Source organism: Protopterus annectens, chromosome 1.part1 (assembly GCF_019279795.1).
Source record: "Protopterus annectens isolate FY-2018-M chromosome 1.part1, PAN1.0, whole genome shotgun sequence".
Classification (NCBI taxonomy): domain Eukaryota; kingdom Metazoa; phylum Chordata; order Ceratodontiformes; family Protopteridae; genus Protopterus; species Protopterus annectens.
Window position 1 is genome coordinate 386905923 of NC_056726.1, and position 25934 is coordinate 386931856.

Here is a 25934-nt window from a genome sequence, read left to right on the forward strand (position 1 = left end):
GCAAGGAATTAAGAGACTGTATCAATGCCAAGAAGATTAACTCTGAGCCTCTTAATGGCGATAATGACCCACTAAGGCTTTAGTGTCTAATGGCTTTAATGAAACCACAGGGCTTACATTTCACAACCTTTGAAGATCAGATGCAGCTTCCTGTTGAGTATGGTATTGCTGAGTGGTTTAGGAACACTTGATTTCTGGCATAAAATATAATTGTAACTATTGAGTTTGATGGAATCCGTCTATTTTAGACTTCAAACTGTTACAGATATTCTTCTTATAGTTCTGACACTTGAACCTTTATTTGTGTATGTCTTGCTCTGTCTAACTAACATGCTAACACGTGTGTGTGTCGTATGCACACATACACAGGTGCATACACACACACACACACATACACACACACACACACACACACACACACACACACACACACACACACACACACACACACACACATGCATGCACATAAACATGCACTGATGTGCACACACACACACACACACACACACACACACACACACACACACACACACACACACACAAAACAAATACTTTTTAACTTAGTTATACTAAACTCACCTTTTTTGTTTCATCTTGATTGTGAATGATTATATTTTGTAGTGCCATCCTAATTTTTACTCTGTTGAAACACAACAAATCTGGAAATGTTCATTCACTTTTCAGTAGTGGTGATGTCAGGATCAAGCTGAATAAATCCAGACTATCCTGGTTAGCAGTAAGAATAAAGAAAGAACCAGTTCTGACCGGCACACCATTCTACTGAAGGACACACTTAGACACATGCTACACAATACATAAAATGAGGAGCAATTCAGAGCACTGTCAGTCCCCATGAAAAAAGCACATACAGAGAAAGGGAAGGCATATGAATTGATAAAGAAGGTACCTTAGCTTGGAACCAAACTATAGAACATGGTATGGTGAGGTAAATTAACTGAACTCTGTTGTTACAGAACTTATATTATATATTGCATAACACCCTCTCAGTGTCAACATTTTAGATGCCAGGATTTTTGGTGGCTATCAGTACAGTTAGCTTGATGTGCTCCTTTAAGCTGTACTAATAGTAAAAATAAGCATGAACTAAACAGAAGATATATACTGGGGCTAACAGCTGTACTGGGGAGTGAATGCTATCAGATTTTTTTTTACTCAATTTCCATGCTCATCACATGGATTTCTGTTGCAGTGAGGCCCCAACTATCAGCCATTTTTTTGTTTTTCACTATCTCATCTACATTGGTGATGTGAGTTGTAATGGGAGGAGAGAAGGCCTGAGAGCTTCCATAGTTGCTTTGAGAATGTGATTTCTGTGTTACATTCATACCCCTGTATGCACATGAATATTACATGCCTAAGTAGCTAGACAGGCAATGAGTCCTTGTGAGGAACATCACCCATTTCTGATATGATGTCATCCTAAGTTCTCCTTTCAGAGCTGCCTTCGTTGATCTTCAGTTTTCACAAGTATCTCCAGTTTTCACCAAGTATCTGTACACCACATCTCTTCTATGCAAAGAGTGTTAAGGTAATGAACACTCTTGATTCCAGTCCTCCCTGCTGCCCTCTCCAACAGGTAACTTAGCTTGTAATTGAGCTCAAACCATCCAGGTTATAGTCAATAGATAATAATCCATCTCTGCCAACAGAACTGACTGTTAATGCTGTCTAATTACCAGGGCAAAGACAATTGTTTTTCTTCTGATTGTGCCTTAGATTTAGGCTGAGAGAGAAAAAATAATATTTTTATTTGTACTGGACCATAGTCAGGATTCACAAACAATGTATATTAGGTACAATGACACTGCATCAAATGAAAGAAAACTGACAATTTGAAGTTAAGATGAAAGTAATACCTGGTGATTTCAAATAAATGAATGTTGTGTTTGTGGCACATTAGTGTTACGCAGGACAGTAAACAATACTGGCACTGTGACTGTATGACTAGTCTCCATGTATTTTTTAATCACACTGAACTCTCTAACAGATGTACTCAGTGTCATGCAACTTTTTACAGCTAGGTCAGTAACATTTCTTTTTTTTTTTAATTTATTTCCTTAGTCTTTGTTGACTGGGTTAGTCCTATTAGGCTAGTGGCATCTCTTAAGGAGACCTGAGGTGGTATTTATACTGCTAGGTGAACATTGCCCAGGGCATCATAAGGTGGTCAAAGAATATGTAAGAAGACTGTTGTGAGCTTATGGAGACAGCTGTAATAGAAAACTTTGCAGCAGTGGTGCTGTGTGACTATGGTTTATCTAATGAGGATTCAAAAATGTTTAATGATGACAAATCCGGAGATGGGCATGAGGATTCTTAAAGGAAAAAAAAAGGATAGACTAGAATGAGCTGAGATTATGAGTATGCCTAATGATGCACAGGAAGTGGCAACAACAATAACAGTTAAAAGAAGAGTGAAAACAGAATGAATGATTTTGAAGTTGCAGAAATGATATATGCCTGGAGATGTGGCTGGCCTGGCAATGGACTTATGAGTGTTGCTTTGTTAAAAAGCACCATGTCAAAAAGAACTACAAATTATGTTTAAAACATAATCTATAATTGATAGATATGATGTGTAAGACAATTTAATAGCACTATTGTTTTTTTTTTCTGTTATGGATATAAGGGCATTTATTTATATGGGCAATAAAACATTTTGCAATGGGACCTTTGAAATTGTCATAGCTGTTGACCATTTCTTACAATTGCATGAACTCCGACATTTATGTTTTCCTTTGGCACAGTCCAATTTTCATTCAATAAATGTCAACTTAAAAAGAAAACTGACTAACAATTTAAGACTACTGACATGGAGTGTGATATTCTTAAAATGTATTTTTTATTGGAATGCGAAAATGTTTTTGATGTTAATATTAACAACATGAAACTTGGAATGGAGCATGAGAAATATGGATCATACTTAAAGTAGTGGATGGAAAAGTAGTGCTTCTTTCAAATGTAGTTAATATAGCAGGGGGGTCGCAAAGGTAAACAGGAAGTAACATGCAATTTAAATTTGTATTTGCATAAGAGGAGATATGCACAATAGGGGGAATGGACATGTGAAAGCTAAATGTGGTAGCTTTTGTACATAATGTAAATATTTGGAACACTTTTGCCTTCATTACCCTTTGCTTAAAGAAAATGAAGAGCAAAAAGTAAATACTAAGAAAGTTAATATTCCAGAACCTGAAAGTGACACTGTTAAACCGAATAACACATGAGGTGTAAACATGATAGAACGTGAAGAAGAAAAGCGGAATGCACTATGCAATGTTAGAAATAGGTATAGGTGAAGTCAAACACAATACTATAGGAAAAAATAGCTTGAAAAAGGAAGATTAGACAATAAATGAATACATCTGTTAAAAAGGGGAAGGTGTAACTATATTTGAAATGTTACTGTTATAAATTAATATAGGAGGATTAACATCTTGAATTCATGTCCTAAGGTTAAAAATGACATTATTTGGTTATTAGATGCCAGAAAACTAATAGATAGTAAACAGACATAAGTGGAAGTTTTGTGGGATAAAACAGTTCTATGAAGTTTTGGGAGAGATTTATGCTTGGGTTTAGTTGTTTTATTTAATACTAGCATACATATTTTAGGTATTGTAGTGGGCATAGCAGGTATATTATAGTACATGATTTAAGAACAGGCATAGGCATAACAAGATTAATGGTTATATATGTCTCCCTAGTATTACGGATATAGTAAGCTTATTAGATATGATAAAAAGGTTAGTTACTGTGAATAAGGAAATAATTGCAATAGGAGACTGGAATTGTCATTCAAAGACAGAAAAATAGAAGATAAAATGTGATGTTAAAATAATTAAATGTTTTAAGCTATGGAAATGTAATATTGGGATAGGTTTAGGTCTGACATATAGAAGAAGAAACTTAGCTACATAAATTATTTTCCTTAACCAGTATCATATGTTTTAGAATAAGCTAAGGATATTCATGTTCCTGTCACAGACCATGGGGCTATATTTATGGAATTAGGGGAAAACACTACTGTGATAAAAGAAGGAACTAGAATAAAAAGTGAAGGGTTGGGACCCAGATACAAGAGAATGGAAAGAAGAATTACAGGTTTTGTGGCAGCAGCTTATGTCTTTAACAGCTTTTAATAATTCATGGACCCAGTGGCAGAGTGTGTACAAATATATACATACGAGTGTTTTTTAAAGATGAAAAAAGGAATTTGCAATATTAAAAAAAAAAGATCATAAAAAATGTTGGAAGGAATATGAAGCTATGCTTAATGCGGTAGATTCAGAAAGATGTTTAGAAAAAGCAAGAGAATGGTGTATATTGACTGCTAAATAACACAGCTGTTATTACAAAATAATAATATGTGATACAAGGTACAAGGAATGGCACTTCACATTCAGTAAGTAAACAAATTAAGCAACATAAATAACACAGCTGTTATTATAAAACAATAATATGTGATACAAGGTACAAGGAATGACGCTTCACATTCAGTAAGTAAACAAATAACATAAATAACACAGCTGTTATTACAAAACAACAATATGTGATACAAGGTACAAGGAATGACACTTCACATTCAGCAAGTAAACAAATTCAGCAAGATACACGTCATATATGTGACATTTCAAAATGATGTGGGGGACTTTAGTTGATGCCGAGAAAGATATCATGAAAGAGGCTGAGAATTATGTTGAAAGGATGTACTCATTTACTGAAATAAAATGAATTGGAATGTTCAACAATTTACTGTAGAAGAAAATGCAATGTTAGAAAGATGAACAACCTTATTGGAATTAAATAAGGTCTTTGTTAAAGTTAAGGGATATTTTTCACCAAGCCTTGATGGATCTCCATATAAGTTTTAAAACAAATGACAAAACATCAGAAATTACTCTGTGTAAATGTATTAAATGAATGGTTAACATGTGGGAATCATACAGACCAAATTTGTAAGAAAGTTACTAGGTTTATATTTAAAAAAATAATAGGATTTGGAAAATTAAAGCCCTATTACATTAAAAAAATATTAATATAAAAAAATTGACAATGGTACCTTTAATATTTCACACAATAAAAGATCTGAAGAAGTGTAACGTAATTAAATGAAAATGCTAATCTTTTATTGTGTGAAATATTACACCATTTTTATTTGCTTTAAGTTCTGCTGCCTGTTTTTTTTTTTTTTTTTTTTTAATCATTGCCAGTTTGTTATTGTGATGATTTGACTGTAGTCATTTCAGAATTATGGATAAAAATAATGGTTACATTCCTTGAACATTATTTACATCATGTAGCGCTATAGTTTAATACACAAAAATAAATATATGGTATAATTACTGGCATCAGCACTCATGACATATGGTTTGGAGATGTAGCAGTTGATTCCTGAAGCAGAAACTGATATTTAACTTCAACTTGAACATTCCCTCATGAAAAAGGAACATTTTTCTTTAACAAATCTGAGAGTGGATACAGCACCACAGGTGGATATGATATAAACATGCCCAATAAATTTATCATACCTGGGGCCTGATATAGCACAGTTAAAAAGTTTGGACTTCTTTCTCTGCTCTACCTTTTACCTTACTTGAATCTAATATTTTTCCATTAGCACTTAAGCAGTAACTAAAATATTGGATTTCAGACTTTCAAAAACTGAATTTGCCTGTATTCAGGTTCAAACCCAAGTTTTAATGGTTTGAAGCACTGCCCCCAGTCTGATGCCATGCATTCTTTTATTAAGATGAAATGCTAGGACATCTTTCATGGCAATGATGAAAACCTCATGTCTTTTCAACAGTCATTCATCTCACTCTGAAGTATTTCAGGTGGTAGTGGATATATACCAAACAGCCCCATGAAATAAAGCCATCTAGTCAGAGTAATACACATTATTTTTGACTAGGTCTCTCTTGATGGGTATCTCCCAAAACCTACTTGAAGTGCTTAAAATGGAAAGTATTCTAACACAAACCAGCTTAGTTGCAATATCCTCTAGTGTAGGTATTATGAACCTCTATGAAGCTCTAATTGTTTTTTAAATCAACACATATTCTCACATTTTCATTCATTTTGATAACTGGTATCATTGGTGCACACCTTTCACTCAGTTCAGTTATACTTTTAGTCACAACAATTATCTGCATACATCAGAGTTCTGTTTCAACTTTAGAGTGTTCTGGAAATGTTAATCAACTGGTTGTTGTTACGGCATATAGAACAGAGCCAGGCATCAGCTTTATCTTAACTGGTTCACAGTGAAGTAGGCCTATTTCACCAAACACATCCATAATTAGCCAGCCAAAACTTTTATGACACAGTTCTATTGAGCAACTCTTTTATGTATTGGCCTTCTAGCACATAGAGCCAAATTTCATATTTGTGTCCCTTTCAATGAGACACTACTAGAAATGTTTCTATACACCTTAGTTTTCCTGCAGTGCAATATATTTCCATTTCTACTTCATGCAACTGAGGACTTTTCAAGATGGGTTTATAACTGCCATGTGATACTACTGCAACAACAGCCCCTGTCTCTATTTTAAAGCTCAGTATGGTTCTGGGTATCAGGGGTTTAGCTTGCCAGTCTGGTTCAGTGTTTGAAACAGTAGCTACTGAACACTTGAAAAATGCTTTCTGAACAGCTTTCTCAGTTTGATATGATTGAAGTGGTTTCTGCTGTTTCTCAGCTTAGTTTTACACACAGCCTCACAATATGTCACGCTTTATGCATACTGTAGACCTTCTGCCATATGCAGTGCGCTGGTTTAACCTAGTATGTGAATGGATACAGCTCATGCATTTGCCAAATTTACATCCACTTTACTTCTTGTGCACATACTTACTTTGGCCAGTATCATGTTTTTTTTAATACATTTGCCATCGTCTTTGTGTTTTACTTCACAGACACCTTTTGTTGCATTCATATTAGCATTTTGTCTCTTTCTAACAACCTGAGTTGCCTTAGCCAAAGTTAAGTTCACTTCTAATTGTAACTTTTGAGGCACTTCAGTATCAGCCAGCTCTAACTACCATATGATTTGTAAACATTTCATAGGTTCATAGGTTCATACTAGGCTATCTGCCCTAGGGCATTTATAAGCCTAGCCAGAGTGTGTTTGGCTTTCGCCACCCATTTTAAATTTATTTTGCTATGCCCTTTTTCGAGGTTAGTATACTGTGCCTCTGTCTAACAGTGACACAGAAGTGATACCCGGGGTAAACCTACGATCTCCCATCCACTCATCAAGATTCCTCTTGAAGAGAGTCAATGTGAGACTCTGCCTAACCTGGACTGGGATTTTATTCCAGAGTGAAGGGAGCCTCTGGGTTATGAATCTGTCCCTCCAGCATGTCCTATTTATTTCAGTGCTGAGGTTCAAGTCTCTCGGCGTAGCTCGATGGGATTTGGATTTTCTGAGGTGCAGCATGTCCATTAATTCCGGGTTGGACATGGCTTTATACGTCAGGCACAGATTGCCTTCTGAGCAGGCGGTATGCCACTGAGTAGAGCTGGAGTTTCTTTAACCGGGCAGCATATGGCATCTGTTTGAGCCCTTTGATCCTCTTGGTGAGGTACTTTTGGTCTTTCCAGTTGCTGCAGGTGTCTGGTAAGGTACATCCCAAAAGGGGCATTGTACTCAATTATGGGCCTGATGAGGGATGAGTAAAGAGGCGATGACCTCCCTGATCTAGATGTGAATCCCTTCATCATTAGGTGGGCTATATAAAATGTTTTTCTAACCACTTTGGCCACGTGGTTGTCAAATGAGAGATTGCTATCAACTTGGGTCCCCAGGTCCCTAATGACTTCTTTTGTACTTAATGGATTACCACCTATGTGGTAATTTGTGGCACTTTGTTTTTGCCAAAGGGATGACTATACACTTTTGGCATTTAGCTTGAGGCCATGGCTCTGGCACCAGTTGTCTGTTTCTATGAGGCCCTTTTGGAGGATGCTTGTGTCGGCTGGAGAGTTGATTATGGTGCCCAGTTTGCAGTCATCTGCGAACTTGGTCAGCCACAGTCCTTCCGTGTTGGCCTGTACCGCCGAGAAATATATACCGAACAAGAGGTCCCGGGACTGAGCCTTGTGGGATGCCACTTGTAACTGGTTTGGAGTCTGACATGGCTCCAGCAATTCTAACCATGTGGGTTCTGTCCTTGAGCCAGTTTGCAACCCATCTAGTGACATAGGGGTTTATATTTAAGCTGGTGAGCTTATCTATAATGCCCGAGTGGGGTATTGTATCGAAGGCTTTTGCGAGGTCCAGGTAGGCTGTGTGGACCACCTTCCCCTCGTCAATGGCCTTGGTGACTGTTTCAAAGAAATCGACCAGGTTTAAGAGGCAGGATCTGCCCTTAACAAAGCCTAACTGGGTAGGATCCAGTGTCTGTAGGTCCCCAATATCTTTATTTATGAGGTCCATGATGATCCTTTCCATAGCTTTGCAGACCAAGCTAGTCAGGCTTATGGGGCGATAGTTTCCAGGATCCGTTGAGGCACCACCTTTGTGGAGAGGGACCACTGTTGCTGTATGCCACTCTTTGGGTACATATCCTGTAGTAAGGCTAAGATTGAACAGTAGTTTTATGTTTGGGTTTAGCTCTTCTTGGAGTTCATGTAGGACGCAGCCTGGGACACCATCTGGTCCCATTGATGCTGTGTTTTTTGCTTTGGAGAGGCAGCTCTTACCTGAGCATCTGAGATGTCAGGGGGGCAGCACTCTGTTGGGATAGATATTTGCCCTTTTGGTGGGGAGAGGGGAGAAGTTTGCACTGAACCTGTCAGCTAGGATGTTGGCAATGTCTGTGGGCTCGGTGTATTTTTTGTCATTTTGGACTAATTCTGAGCATATCTGGGAATTCCCACCCAGGTTCCTAACATAACTAAAGAAAGCCTTGTGATTATCCTTAGTGTCCTGTGCAATTTTTCTCTCGAAGCTGGCCTTAGACGATTTTATGAGTGCCCGTAGTTTTTTGCTAATACTGATCAGAGATGCCTTCCCTTTTTGGGATTTTGCTCTATCATGTAGTAGCTTCCTCCTTCTATTGTATAGTTTGTTTATGGCTGGGGTCCACCAGACAGGACGTCTGCCTTTGGAGGATTGGGTCTTGGTTTTATTTGGGATTGCATGATCCATGCATTCCTGAAGGTGTTCATAGAATGTGTTTATAAAGGATTCTGCGGTCTGGTCCATATTTTCCACAGGCCCGGGGGCTTTGAAGGATTTTGCCTCGGTTTTGAGGCGTGTGAAATTTGCTTTAGAGAAGTTTTTCACTGTGGTTTTCTGGGCAGGGGGTGGGGTCGGGATGTGAATATCCAGTGAGATTAGTTTATGGTCTGATCTTACCAGTGAGGGATACACTTCTGGTCTGGAGCATAGTGTCCCCATGTTGGTGATGATCAGGTCCAGTATGTTTTCCCCCTTTGTGGGAGTGGTAACAAGTTGTTCCATAGCATTTGAGTTTATAAATTCTAGGAACCTTTGGGCTAGGGTGTTGGAGCTAGAGTAATGCTCCCAGTCTATGTTTGGGTAGTTGAAGTCGCCCAATATAATCGTGTTTGGAGAGACCTTCATATTTTCCAGTATTCTCAGGAAGGCCAAGTGGGGTTCCTGTGTTTGGGAGGGTGGTCTGTAGCAGGCTATAAACTGGAAGGCAGTTTTACCCACAGTTAGTTGCACATGGATAGTCTCTGATGCGTCGTGCTGTGCCACCAACCTGGAGGTGTGGGTATCTTTGACAAATATTGATACTCCCCCTCCTTTTGTGGTTCGGTCCAAGTTTTGGGGCCGAAAAGCATGGTATGAGGTATAACCTGGTAGTGCTGGGGTGCTCTCGGGAGCCTTGAACCAGGTTTCTGTTACTGCACAGATATCGATGTTCTCCATGCTAAGGAGAGTTTCGAGTGCGTGCATCTTGAGGTTTAGACTTCTGGCGTTGAGTAGCATTACTCTTAGTTTCTTATCCCTTGTGATACCTATGGAGGTGGGTTTGTCTTTTGAGCCTTGCCTAAAAAAGGCACTATGGGGGTAGCAAGAGCCTTTGCCAATATCCGAAAGCCCAGGGGTGACAGGTGCAAGCCTGTCTGGTTAATTTTGTCTGGTTAAACTTGCAGTTTTTAAACAGTATATTTAAGTGCCTGCAAAATGCTTCAACAGGCACTCCTTTGAAAGTATGCTCTTTCTTGGATGTTTCCTTTTGTCACCATTTGGTTATTACTAATGTGTAGGCAACACTCTAGCTCTCAGAAAACAAAAATGTTCATTAAATGTCTTCCTTTCCTTGTACTTCTTCACTTTTTTGTCACACTGTATTGCAGTTCAAAGCCAGTGATGGCCAAGCAAATGGTCTCACAAATCTGAATAGTTCTGGAGGGTTAATCTTGGACAGTTTTGGTTAGCTTTTGGTTATTTGAGGTTATATGGCAGAAAATCAGTAAAAGCACTTTATTTACTGGCAAAATAGCAACTTTCCATTAAAAACAGTGAACTCTGAGCTCAGCAGGATCTCTGTGGCTGGTTGGCACAGCTTCTCATCCAAGTATTATTTTTGATCATTTCAAGTGAGAAATTATCCCACTGGACTGACACCATGTCACAACACCCACCAGTGGTGCCCCGTTCTGTTTTGTGTACCTGATAAAGGCACTAAACACAGATATTGAAAGCTACGATACAGCTGTAATTTTACACAAACAGTCACCATCACAGCTTCTTCGCAACTTTCTAAAAGACTGTCTCCATGCATTATAGGTGTTAATAGTCTTAAAGTTACAAGAGCCCTTAAGCATATTCATGTAAATGAATGCATTTAAAGCTGCACATACTGTTACCATCTCACACACACACACACACACACACACACACACACACACACACACACACACACACACACACACACACACACACACACACACACACATACATACACACACACACACACACACACACACACACTTATTCACCATATCTTACATGGAGGTAAGGTAAAACATGCAACCAATGGCCTAAAATCTGAAATGCCTCACCCTTATGAACTAAAAATATATCAAATAGGCCCCAATCTACTGCTGCTCTCATGGCACTAAACAAAGTGATAAAACCTCATACTTAGTTTGCAATTAACTTCTGTCATCCATTTAACAATTTAAGGTACACATTTTCAAAGCCTAGAAATGTTATGTGTTTATTTCTATTACTACATACTCTTGTGTTAGATACTTTTCTTGTGGATCTCCATTTCCCTTTGGCATTGCCTTTATATTCTTTCCAATGCATGCAAGTAGCTGTAATCAAACTGGCCTAACTACTTATGTTTCCATTTCAACATTTTCTTAGCATTTTGTAATATAACCCTAGTGGGTAACATCGCAATATAATCCAAAAGGCAGCCTTTTAATCTAATACTTTCACAATGTCATTTAGAAAATATTAACTTGGGCCAGTAATGGCACTGAACTGTATGGCTTCCCACCACTGATCCATATTCTTTATATGTTTAGTAGGACTCACTCTCTTCTTGTGTTTATTCCATAGGTGACAGATCACTTATCCCAGTAGCAGTATATTTCTTTTTTTTTTTAATTTCTTATCTGATATTATTCTTTGTATGTAGACTACTTCTATGTTTAAGCAGGTCTTCACACCAACATCCATACAAACTGCTCTTCTGGTAAACAGACTTCGTCTTTAACCAAAATGTCCCACTATATCTTTCATTGACACTGGGTTGTATCTCAATCCAAGAGGTGTCTGTATCATAGTTTTCCAGATTAATTCACTCAGGTGTGGGGTTGGCATTGCAATAAAGTATGTTTTTACTATATTATTATTATTATTATTATTATTTGTAGTAGTAGTAGTATTACTGTTATTGCTATGTTATTATTATGGTAGTTAAACACAATGTTATATTACTAAGCTATTGAGTACTGCTACTAATAATAATTGTTATTATTATTCAGTATGATATTATTTATTTATTAATTTATTTATTCACATTTGTTTTCCAGGATAGTCTAACTGGGTAATCAAAAGCTAAACCCTCTTCATTGGGAGCCTGGGGAGAAATGCTCTATACATCAGTATGATAAAGATGAAATATACAAAAGAGAAAAAAAGTTACAATAACTTGCCTTGTAGGATAACATAATACAAAGTAAGCTTATTAATAAATAATAGCAAAAGCAGGAGATAGTTGTACAGCTTTTCAATTGCATTGATAATTTTTCACAGTTACCTATACAAAAACAGATTTAGGGTAGATGAATTGTAAAAAATCAGTCACATTCATATATAGTTATATTGCAGTATCAGAGAACAATAGGGACAGCAGTTGCAATGCAGTACAGAGCATAAATCATATTACTTTTATTATTATTATAATTATCATCATTGTTGCTGTTGTGGTTGTAGTTAAATAGAGCATGGTACTGTTAAATTATTATTATTATTATTATTACTATTACTGCAGTAGGATACAGTATGGTATTAGGTTCATAGGTTCATAGGTTCATAGGTTTATACTAGGCTATCTGCCCTAAGGCATTTATAAGCCTAGCCCAAATTATTGTGGCTTACGCCACCCCTTATATGAAAAAATACTGTGCCCATTAGTTTGTTGTGCCTCTGTCCAGCAGTGACCCAGAGATGATTCCCGGGGTAAACCTACGATCTCCCATCCACAGGTCTAGATTTCTCTTGAACAGAGTCAGCGAGGTGCTCTGCCTCACATGGACCGGGATTTTATTCCACAGCATAGGGAGTCTCTGAGTGATAAATCTATCCCTCCAGCACGTCCTATTTATATCCGTGCTAAGGTTTAAGTCGCTTGCTCTAGTGGTTTTGGTGGATTTGGATTTTTGAGGTGGAGCATGTCCATTAATTCCGGGTTGGACATGGCCTTGTATGTCAGGCACATGTCACCTCTGAGCAGACGGTATGCGACTGAATAGAGCTGGAGTTTCTTCAATCTGGCAGCATATGACAGATTTTGGAGTCCCTTTATCCTTTTGGTGAGGAACTTTTGGGGTCTCTCCAATTGCTGCAGATGTCGGGTGAGATACATCCCGAATGGGGCATTGTACTCGATCATTGGTCTGATAAGTGAAGAGTACAGGGGAACAATGACCTCACTAGATCTGGATGTGAATCCCTTCATGATCAGGTGGGCAATGTAGAAGGTCTTTCTAACCACTTTAGCAATGTGAGTGTCAAAAGAAAGGCCACTGTCAACCTGGGTCCCCAGGTCCCTGATAACCTCTTCTGTGCTTAGTGGATTGCCACCTATATGGTAGCTTGGGGTTACCTTGTTTTTCCCGAAGGGTATGACTATACATTTTTGGCGTTTAACTTCAAGCCATGGCTCTGGCACCAGCTATCTGTTTCCGTGAGTCCCTTCTGAAGGATATCAGTGTCCGATGCACTTTCCACTATGGCCCACTTTGCTGTCATCTGCAAACTTTGTCTGCCACAGTCCTCCCATGTTGGCCTGTACATCTGAGAAGTAGATGCCAAACAAAAGGGGCCAAGGACCGAGCCGTGAGGGACACCACTTGTGACCGGCTTGGAGTCTGACACAGGGCCAGCAACTCTAACCCTGTGGGTTCTGTCCTTAAGCCAGATTGCAACCCATCTTGTGACATATGGGTTTACATTTAAGCTGGTAAGTTTTTCTACAATACCCGAGTGGGGTATTGTGTCGAAGCCTTTGCAAGGTCAAGGTAGGCTGTATGGACTGCCTTTCCTCATCAATGGCCTTGGTGACTATTTCAAGAAGTCGACCAAGTTCAAAAGGCATGATCTTCCCTTGACAAAGCCAAACTGGGTCGGGTCCAATGTCTGCAAGTCCCTATAACTTTGTTTATGAGCTCCATTATGATCCTCTCCATAGCTTTGCAGACTAGACTTGTTAAGCTTATGGGGCGGTAATTACCAGGGTCCGTAGAGGCCACCTTTGTGGAGTGGGACCACAGTTGCCGTCACGCCACTCCTTGGGCACGTATCCTGTGGTAAGGCTGAGATTAAACAGCTGCCTTATGTGCGGGTTTAATTCCTCATTTAGCTCGTGTAGCACACAGCCGGGGACACCATCCGGTCCCATTGATGCTGTGTTTTTAGCTTTAGAGAGCAGCTTTCACCTGCGCATTTGAGATGTCCGGGAGGCTACACTCGGCTGGGATAGTTATCTCTCCTTTAGGGGAGAGGGGTGAAGTTTGCACTGAACCTGTCTGCCAGTATGTTGGCAATGTCTGTGGGTTCAGTGATTTTTGTATCATTTTGGACTAATTCTGAGCATATCTGTGAGTTTCCACCCAGGTTCCTAACATAGCTGAAAAGGCCTTATGATTGTCCTTTGAATCCATGGCAATTTTCTCTCAAAATTGGCCTTAGTTGATTTTATGAGTGCTCGTATTTTTTACTAATAATGATCAGGGGTGACTTCCCTTTTATGGATTTTGTTCTATCATGTAATAGCTTTCTCCTCTTATTGTAAAGTTTGTTAATGGCTGGGGTCCACCAGACTGGACGTTTGCCCTTTGTGGAAAGAGTCTTGGTTTTATTTGGGATTGCCTGATCCATGCAGTCCTGGAGGTGTTCATAGAAGGCATTTGTAAGGGCTTCCGCAGCTTGGGTTGTGGTTTCCTCTGACTCAGGGGCCTTGAAGGATACCACACCAGTCTTGAGTAGTGTGAAGTTTGCTTTAGAAGTTCTTCACTATGGTCTTTTGTTTGGGGTGGGGGGATGTGGATTTCCAGTGAGATTAGTTTATGATCAGATCTCACCAATGAGGGATATACTTCGGTGTGGAGCATTTTGTCCCCATGTTTGTGACAATGAGATCTAGTATATTTTCTCCTCTCGTGGGAACAGTGACTAGCTGTTCCATGGCATTTGAATTTATGAACTCCAGGAACCATTGGGCTAGAAAGTTAGGGCTTGAGTAATGTTCCCAGTCTATATTCGGGTAGTTGAAGTCACCCAATATGATGGTGTTTGGAGATACATTTATACCCTCCAGTGTCTTCAGGAAGACTGTGTGGGGTTCCTGAGTTTGAGAGGGTGGCCTGTAGCATGCTACAATTTGTAGAGCAGTTTTGCCTATTGTTAGTTGCACCTGGATGGTTTCCGAAGCTTCATGCGTTGCCACCAACCTGGAGGTGTGAGTATCCTTTATGAATATGGATACACCCTCCTTTTGTGGAGTGGTCCGGGTTTTGGGGCGGAACGCATGATATGAGGTAAAACCTAATAGTGCCGGGGTGCTCTCAGGAGCCTTGAACCAGGTTTCAGTTACAGCACAGACATCGATGTTCTCCATACTAAGAAGGGCCTCGAGTGCGTGCATTTTGAGATTTAGACTTCTGGCATTGAGCAGCATTACCCTCAATTTCTTCCCATTTTTGTTTTCTAGGGTGGTAGGTTTAGAATTTGAGCCTTGCCTAAAAAAGGCACTATGGGGGTGGCAAGAGCCTTAGCCAATATCCGGAATCCCTGGGTGACAGGTGCAAGCCGTCCCTTGCGAAGCAGCGTGGCTTGTCAAGCATGTCATCCCAGGCAGACAGACACTGGATCCCCTTTGAATGACACCAGACATTAAGCCAATTGTTAAAGCTGATCATCTTGTCTCTATATTGTGGCATCATTCTTGGTGAAGGAAGGATACTGCTCAGGGTTAGGGTCATACCTGCCTGGGCTACATAATCAGAGAGCTCCTCTATGTCTCTTTTCATGCAGTCCAGGGAGGTACGTCTCAGGTCGTTCACACCAGCATGGACAATGACTGTGTCATATTTGTACTTGCTGTGGAGTGACCCGAGTGCTTGTGTTATGTGGCGGATTCTAGCGCCCGATAGGCAGCTTACTGTGACCCTCTCCTTGTTCAGCCTGGTGAGTGGGACGTCAGTGTGTCTGACTATGGAGTCACCTATGACAAGTATGTTTGGTGTTGTATTTGGCCTTAAGGGCTGTGACTGCTTTGCACACTGCTTTTGTGGTTTATGTGTTGCTTGTGGGGTGTCTTGAGGTAGCAGTTGTTTGGGTGTCTGCTTTGGAGGCCTCTGCTGTTTAGGTAAATTTTACTCAGAGCCTCCGAGTATGTCTTTGTGTGTTTATGTGTTTGATTCAGTGGAGTGGTAGCATTATGTGAGGCTGGTTTTGTGGTGTGTGTAGTTGCCTTCTCCTCCTGTCTGGTCTTGCCAGTCCTGAGTTGAGAGAGCTCAGCCTCCAGTTTGGCTAAATAGCTGCATCTCTCAAGTATTTGTGTTATGTGGGAGGAGGAGAGGGTTGTCTGTGTACATGAGGCAGTTATAACATTGCCTCAAGATTCCCAGATTCACCAGCTGGACCGGAGAGGAGATTGACAACTGACCTTTGGACATGCTAGAATAATATTGGGAAATCCTTAATTGAAAACAAGGGCCAGTGGGGAGTGAGGGTGTAGTGCTTTTAATTTTTAGTGCTGACTTATATAATTGCTTTAGTGAGCAAGTGCCAGGTAACTTGAGTGCAATGTGATACAAGTAACTAAATGCAAAATGACAAACAGTAACTTTCTTTCAAGTGAAACAAGGAAATAAGTACAGTAAGCAATGCAGATATCACTAGTGATCCACAGAAGCTGAGAAGTTGCGTATTAGGTGAATTAGCTTCCAGGAAATAACAAGCAAACAAACAACAAGTATATAAACAAAGCTAGATTCAGTAGGCCTGGATCTAGTCTATGCTAGAGCAAACAAGGTGAACCAATTTCAGTAAGATACAGTTCAAATATTCAGGCACTATAAACCTTTAACCAGAAAATTCCCAGCTCAGAAGGGCAGAGTCCAGCCTCTTCTCCCACAAGAGTGCAGTCCACGAACCTTCTTAATGTAAAATAACTGGCCTGAAGCCCAAGTGCCTAAACCAGAACTAATACACTTGGACACTGGGCTCTCAATCAGCAGTTCCCAACTTAGAAGGATGAAAGCTACCTGTCCTGCCACCACAGTGCTTGCCACAAACCTTCCTAATGTAAAACAACTGGTCTGAAGCCCAAGTGCTTAATCCAAAAGACTTGAATGATAGCTACACTTTAATCAAGTTACAACCAAGCAGTAATAAATACCATTGAATACTTTAGAGAATGTCTGGATTAGTGCTCAAGTTACACAAACAAAGCTAGATCCAGCAGGCCCGAATCCAGTCTATGCCACAGCAAACAAGGCACCAACTTCAGTAAGAAACAGTTCAGATATGCATGCACTATAAGCCTTTAACCAGAAATTCCCAGCTCAGAAGGGCAGAGTCCAGCCTCTCCTCCCACAAGAGTGCAGACCACGAACCCTCTTAATGTAAAATAACTGGCTTGAAAGCCCAAGTGCTTAAACCAGAATTAATACACTTTTAGAATAACAGACACTGAGCCCTCAATCAGCAGTTCTCAACCTAGAAGGATGTAAGCTACCTGTTCTGCCACAACAGTGCAGACCACAAACCTCTCAGTGCAAAACAACTAACTGGTCCGAAGCCCAAGTGTTTAAACCAAAAGGCTTAGAATGAGTTACACCAAGCAGTAATAAATACAATTGAGTATTTTAAGATGATGCAAAAGTAAAAGAAGTAGGTAAAACACAAGTACAGTAAAAGCAGATGAAATTTTTTTTTTTTTTTTTTTTTTTTTTCTGAACAAGTGCTGAGATCAAAGAAACAGATTTGAGTGCTGAAACTAGAAAACTGGCTAGTTACAAGAAAAAAAAAACAAGCTAGAAGGCTTCCCTCAAACACAGAAGGGCTTGGGGGCTCAGAAGCCTACAAATAGTCTGTACCACTTAACAAGAAAGGCAGGAAATAAGCTTAATTTTTTTTTTTTTTTCTATTTCCCAGATGCTCTCTTTGTACACAGTAGGAGTGCCTGAAATCAGAATATGATCTCACTGCACTCAGTTGAGTGAGCAAATGAGATGGGCCCAGAGGCAGGCTGAGGGGGGGGCAGTTTCAATGCCACTAAGATTAACACCAAAACAAAAACAGGGCGGGTGGGTGGGAATAACTGAAGAGCAGAATAACCAGTTAAAAATTCCTTCAACACTCCTTCATACACAGTTTAAATCAATTTAAATACTGTATTTTTTAAAAGAAAAAGTGCATAAAAAGGTACTTAAATTCTCTTATACGTCCAGTTGAATATAACCAAGTTCTTAGCTTGCCAAGCTGAAGTTTTAAAGCAGGAATTATTTCACATGCACCAGTTTAAATATGCAAGGACAGGAAATCACTGAATGTGGCTACCCCCACACCTGTAATTACTAGCAAATAACAAAATTCAGCCAACACTAGCTTTTAGTTCAAGTTACTGAAGAGCAGAATAACCAGTTAAAAATTCCTTCAACACTCCTTCATACACAGTTTAAATCAATTTAAATACTGTATTTTTTAAAAGAAAAAGTGCATAAAAAGGTACTTAAATTCTCTTATACGTCCAGTTGAATATAACTAAGTTCTTAGCTTGCCAAGCTGAAGTTTTAAAGCAGGAATTATTTCACATGCACCAGTTTAAATATGCAAGGACAGGAAATCACTGAATGTGGCTACTCCCACACCTGTAATTACTAGCAAATAACAAAATTCAGCCAACACTAGCTTTTAGTTCAAGTTACTGAAGAGCAGAATAACCAGTTAAAATTCCTTCAACACTCCTTCATACACAGTTTAAATCAATTTAAATACTGTATTTTGTAAAAGAAAAAGTGCATAAAAAGGTACTTAAATTCTCTTATACGTCCAGTTGAATATAACCAAGTTCTTAGCTTGCCAAGCTGAAGTTTTAAAGCAGGAATTATTTCACATGCACCAGTTTAAATATGCAAGGACAGGAAATCACTGAATGTGGCTACCCCACACCTGTAATTACTAGCAAATAACAAAATTCAGCCAACACTAGCTTTTAGTTCAAGTTACTGAAGAGCAGAATAACCAGTTAAAAATTCCTTCAACACTCCTTCATACACAGTTTAAATCAATTTAAATACTGTACTTTTTAAAAGAAAAAGTGCATAAAAAGGTACTTAAATTCTCTTATACGTCCAGTTGAATATAACCAAGTTCTTAGCTTGCCAAGCTGAAGTTTTAAAGCAGGAATTATTTCACATGCACCAGTTTAAATATGCAAGGACAGGAAATCACTGAATGTGGCTACCCCACACCTGTAATTACTAGCAAATAACAAAATTCAGCCAACACTAGCTTTTAGTTCAAGTTACTGAAGAGCAGAATAACCAGTTAAAAATTCCTTCAACACTCCTTCATACACAGTTTAAATCAATTTAAATACTGTATTTTTAAAAGAAAAAGTGCATAAAAGGTACTTAAATTCTCTTATACGTCCAGTTGAATATAACCAAGTTCTTAGCTTGCCAAGCTGAAGTTTTAAAGCAGGAATTATTTCACATGCACCAGTTTAAATATGCAAGGACAGGAAATCACTGAATGTGGCTACCCCCACACCTGTAATTACTAGCAAATAACAAAATTCAGCCAACACTAGCTTTTAGTTCAAGTTACTGAAGAGCAGAATAACCAGTTAAAAATTCCTTCAACACTCCTTCATACACAGTTTAAATCAATTTAAATACTGTATTTTTAAAAGAAAAAGTGCATAAAAAGGTACTTAAATTCTCTTATACGTCCAGTTGAATATAACCAAGTTCTTAGCTTGCCAAGCTGAAGTTTTAAAGCAGGAATTATTTCACATGCACCAGTTTAAATATGCAAGGACAGGAAATCACTGAATGTGGCTACCCCACACCTGTAATTACTAGCAAATAACAAAATTCAGCCAACACTAGCTTTTAGTTCAAGTTACTGAAGAGCAGAATAACCAGTTAAAAATTCCTTCAACACTCCTTCATACACAGTTTAAATCAATTTAAATACTGTATTTTTAAAAGAAAAAGTGCATAAAAAGGTACTTAAATTCTCTTATACGTCCAGTTGAATATAACCAAGTTCTTAGCTTGCCAAGCTGAAGTTTTAAAGCAGGAATTATTTCACATGCACCAGTTTAAATATGCAAGGACAGGAAATCACTGAATGTGGCTACCCCCACACCTGTAATTACTAGCAAATAACAAAATTCAGCCAACACTAGCTTTTAGTTCAAGTTACTGAAGAGCAGAATAACCAGTTAAAAATTCCTTCAACACTCCTTCATACACAGTTTAAATCAATTTAAATACTGTATTTTTAAAAGAAAAGTGCATAAAAAGGTACTTAAATTCTCTTATACGTCCAGTTGAATATAACCAAGTTCTTAGCTTGCCAAGCTGAAGTTTTAAAGCAGGAATTATTTCACATGCACCAGTTTAAATATGCAAGGACAGGAAATCACTGAATGTGGCTACCCCACACCTGTAATTACTAGCAAATAACAAAATTCAGCCAACACTAGCTTTTAGTTCAAGTTACTGAAGAGCAGAATAACCAGTTAAAAATTCCTTCAACACTCCTTCATACACAGTTTAAATCAATTTAAATACTGTATTTTTTAAAGAAAAAAGTGCATAAAAAGGTACTTAAATTCTCTTATACGTCCAGTTGAATATAACCAAGTTCTTAGCTTGCCAAGCTGAAGTTTTAAAGCAGGAATTATTTCACATGCACCAGTTTAAATATGCAAGGACAGGAAATCACTGAATGTGGCTACCCCACACCTGTAATTACTAGCAAATAACAAAATTCAGCCAACACTAGCTTTTAGTTCAAGTTACTGAAGAGCAGAATAACCAGTTAAAAATTCCTTCAACACTCCTTCATACACAGTTTAAATCAATTTAAATACTGTATTTTTAAAAGAAAAAGTGCATAAAAGGTACTTAAATTCTCTTATACGTCCAGTTGAATATAACCAAGTTCTTAGCTTGCCAAGCTGAAGTTTTAAAGCAGGAATTATTTCACATGCACCAGTTTAAATATGCAAGGACAGGAAATCACTGAATGTGGCTACCCCACACCTGTAATTACTAGCAAATAACAAAATTCAGCCAACACTAGCTTTTAGTTCAAGTTACTGAAGAGCAGAATAACCAGTTAAAAATTCCTTCAACACTCCTTCATACACAGTTTAAATCAATTTAAATACTGTATTTTTAAAAGAAAAAGTGCATAAAAAGGTACTTAAATTCTCTTATACGTCCAGTTGAATATAACCAAGTTCTTAGCTTGCCAAGCTGAAGTTTTAAAGCAGGAATTATTTCACATGCACCAGTTTAAATATGCAAGGACAGGAAATCACTGAATGTGGCTACCCCACACCTGTAATTACTAGCAAATAACAAAATTCAGCCAACACTAGCTTTTAGTTCAAGTTACTGAAGAGCAGAATAACCAGTTAAAAATTCCTTCAACACTCCTTCATACACAGTTTAAATCAATTTAAATACTGTATTTTTAAAAGAAAAAGTGCATAAAAGGTACTTAAATTCTCTTATACGTCCAGTTGAATATAACCAAGTTCTTAGCTTGCCAAGCTGAAGTTTTAAAGCAGGAATTATTTCACATGCACCAGTTTAAATATGCAAGGACAGGAAATCACTGAATGTGGCTACCCCACACCTGTAATTACTAGCAAATAACAAAATTCAGCCAACACTAGCTTTTAGTTCAAGTTACTGAAGAGCAGAATAACCAGTTAAAAATTCCTTCAACACTCCTTCATACACAGTTTAAATCAATTTAAATACTGTATTTTTAAAAGAAAAAGTGCATAAAAGGTACTTAAATTCTCTTATACGTCCAGTTGAATATAACCAAGTTCTTAGCTTGCCAAGCTGAAGTTTTAAAGCAGGAATTATTTCACATGCACCAGTTTAAATATGCAAGGACAGGAAATCACTGAATGTGGCTACCCCCACACCTGTAATTACTAGCAAATAACAAAATTCAGCCAACACTAGCTTTTAGTTCAAGTTACTGAAGAGCAGAATAACCAGTTAAAAATTCCTTCAACACTCCTTCATACACAGTTTAAATCAATTTAAATACTGTATTTTTTAAAAGAAAAAGTGCATAAAAAGGTACTTAAATTCTCTTATACGTCCAGTTGAATATAACCAAGTTCTTAGCTTGCCAAGCTGAAGTTTTAATATTCTTAGTAATATTAGTATTTGGTGGTCAACTACATTAGATTATTCTTATGTTATTATTATGGTAGTGGAATACAGCACAGTATTATTATTATGATTACAATTATTATAGTGGAATACAGTATGGTATTATTATAATTTTATAGTGAAATGCAATATGGTATGACTTTGTTATTATAATGGAATGCAATTCAATCACTTTGTATTATTATTATTATTATTATTATTATTATTATTATTATTATATAGTAGAATACAGTATGGTATTATTATTATTAGCTGGAGCATTTCTCTCTGAGCCTCCACTGAAAACAGGCTCTGTCCAAGTCAGACATTCCAGGTAAACAAATGTTAATAAAATAATAAATAATAAAAATAAAATAAATAAAAAATATTTTATAGTGAAATACAATATGGTATGAGTTTGTTATTATAATTGAATGCACTTCAATAATTTTATATTATTATTATTATTAGAGCATGGCATTATTATGTTATTATTATTATATTAGTGGAGTACACTTATTATGCTAGCACAGAATGCTGCACTAGTATGGAATAAGACAAGCAATGACAAAATCTTGGTGTCATACTAATACTATGACTGATTTGGCTATGACATCCAAGCTGAATATACTTCTACATCTGTGAGAATCGCACAGATATGTCTTTGAGGAAAGCAGCATAAACCTTGACAGACACAACAATCAATTCTGCTGCATGATCCCCTACATCACACATAATGATTTTATTTTTTTTCTAAAGGTCCTTCTTTGCTGCTGCAATTTTTTTCTGTGATATGACTAGCATGGTTCTCCCTCTGAGGATGGCTCATTGGCTTCTTCTGCTTGATTTGCTTAGAAAATTAGACACTTCTAGCACTTTATTTTTCAAATAGAAGGCACAGTGCAGGGACAGTACAAACTAGGCGGATAGCATGCTGTTTGATTTACCAGTGGATATCTACTAATTACCCCCTGTATAAAGACATTAATTAGAGAGACTGATGCAATGTGATGAGGAGGAAGGGAGGGGTGAATGGAGATAAGAATAGGAGAACATTTATGCAGCCATCTGGTTGGGGCTTTTATTTTACAGAAGAAAAAAATACATATTACGTCAAATGAGGTTTACTTAAGAATTACCATAGGCCTAAAGGTAATCATGTATAATGAGAAAATTACCTATTTTATCTCATTATTCAGTCTGTTTACTTTGCAAAAATGTTCTGTTGTTTTTCTACTAAGCATTTTTGTTGGTCACTATCTATTTTGGGGATTCTGTGGATTTTGTGTTGTGATTTTACCAAGACTAGTGGATGCAAGCAAATAAATAAATAAATAGTGTAGTTAGACCTGCTAATAAAGGAGTGTAGCATGACATTTTCTGGCATCTGATTTTGCATATACCATTTTTTTGCAATATTGCTGTTAATATATATTCTTTAACAGCTGTACTACGGTGGCAGCTGGTATTTAGAACAGCACATTTTAAAATATTCTTGCCTTTATATAACTTTCTTCCTTGAGATGTGTTATAGAAATGAATCATTTATTACTTTAACCCAGACCTAATGAAGATACTATAAGACTTAATTTATCTGCAGGAATATGGCTCAAATGTTTCAAAAAGATTAATGTACACCTCACATGCAGACATTTTCCAAGAACTTTGTCAGTATGTGTTTCTACAGTTAAATGTGAGAAAATTCTAACACAGCTGTTTTCAGTTCTCCTCCTATCTGTCTTTCTTCCATGAACCTTCTGAATCAGTCCTTATAATTACTATTATTGTAAGTGCATAATTATTAGATAACCGATGTTGAAATAAGATGTGGACAGCAGCAGGGCTATGTTTAAGGAAGAACATAATAAGACACAAGGACATTATAAAGAAGCAAGGAATGACAATATGTACATTTGCTCCATGGGTCAAAACATTGTATTTTTTATCAAGTATGTCAAGGAACAATTGTTTGCAATTGCTGAATGAATGACTGCATTAAAATTAAACTTGTGTTTGCATTATATAAAACTTAAAGAAAATGTGATATTATTATTTCACCTTTGACTTCAGCTCAGTCCTCGCACAGTTTTATAAATATTTTCTTTTCTATGCATTTTATATAATAATTACTAAGAATCCCCCATCTACTTGGCTGGTCAGTTTGCCTTTTGTTTCAGTCACTGCCCCACACCTCTTGGCCTGTCTTCAGCAACTGATGACACAGTAAATGGAAGGTATAATGTATGCCACATGATCAAACTTCAGGCTACCCCTTCAAGATCCAGCAGAATCAAATGCATTGATACTTACAGAATGCAAAGTATCATAAACAGTTGCAAATGTATACATTTAACTCAGCAGTGTAGCCATTGTCTTTCCCTGCAATAAAGAAAACTTTTCAGAGTTAAAATGAGTGAGCCATCTTTGGGACATGACAGGCCTGTTTAAAGATGATACGTCAACAAAATAAGTATAGTTTTACTATATTATAAAAAAGTCCAAAATCGCAAAAGAAGAATTACTAATCTCTTTAAAGAGATACTGATCTTCACTATGACTGACAAGGCACACAGTAATGTTATTACAAAAGCTTGAAACAGCATCAGTTGGTGGAAAAATACTGATGATGTTTAAGAGGCTATAACTGCTTTATACAAAATGTGGAGGTCTATCATACTATGGTGACAAACAATCAAGAGATGGATATACAAATACTCCAAAGTAATTAGCCAACTACTGCAAAAAATAAATCAGATATAAGTTAAGTTAATAATCATGAAAACATGGTCCAGGCAAACAATGTTTCTGTCATCAGAGTACCAGAATTAATACCATCTAGTAAGCTTAGAGATTTTCTGTTGAAAATAATAAGAGTATACGTATACCTACACACCTGTTGGCAGGAATTGAGAGGATCCACAGAACGAGGTAGAAAAAAAATAAAACTTTCACCGGTACACCCTAGGCACATTCTAATGTGATGGTTCCTTCTGGGCCCCTAAGTGACTGATCTATAATAGCAAGAACTGCAAAGAAGTGCCATAGAATAGATGAAATAGTAGTAAAAAGTACAAAGAAGTACCAGGGAATAGATGCACAATGAAATTCATAGAAGGCTTTTCAGTTAGACTTTTCAAGCAAAACAAACAAAAAAAAAAAGAGTTGCTACTGAAAAGACACTTCAGCAAACATGAGTTCCTCACATCTGTTATGTTTTCAGCAGAACTGGCTGTTATCAAAGAAGTAGAACCCTCACAGCTTGAGAGCAAACTGGAAGAATGGCCTTATTTAAGAAGAGTGACCCCACCTTATAAACGTACCAAAAATAGGGGTCTATATTATAACATCGAAGTCTTACAACTTCGAATGTTATAATATCGAACCCAGTAGAGCGAAACACCAGAAAATTGAACAGTCAGAATAGCAAATCTTTTCCCAGGGAAAAAATTTGCTGTTCCGACAAACATACACACAACACAAGCACACCAAAATAAATAATACACATGCACACACACTTCACAAAACCCTACACTAAACCATACATACACCACTAGCTAGCCACTTACCTTAACCCAACCCTAAACCTAAGGTCTGTCACTATCGCACACTCACCTTACCCACTCCCTAACCCTAACTCACCTACCCCACCCTAACCCTCACGTCCACACAATCACACACTTACCTGACCTGCGCCCTAACCCTAACTCACCCAACCCATGCCCAGTCACACACTTACCTTCGTTCGCACACTTACCTTAACCCAGTCCATAACCTT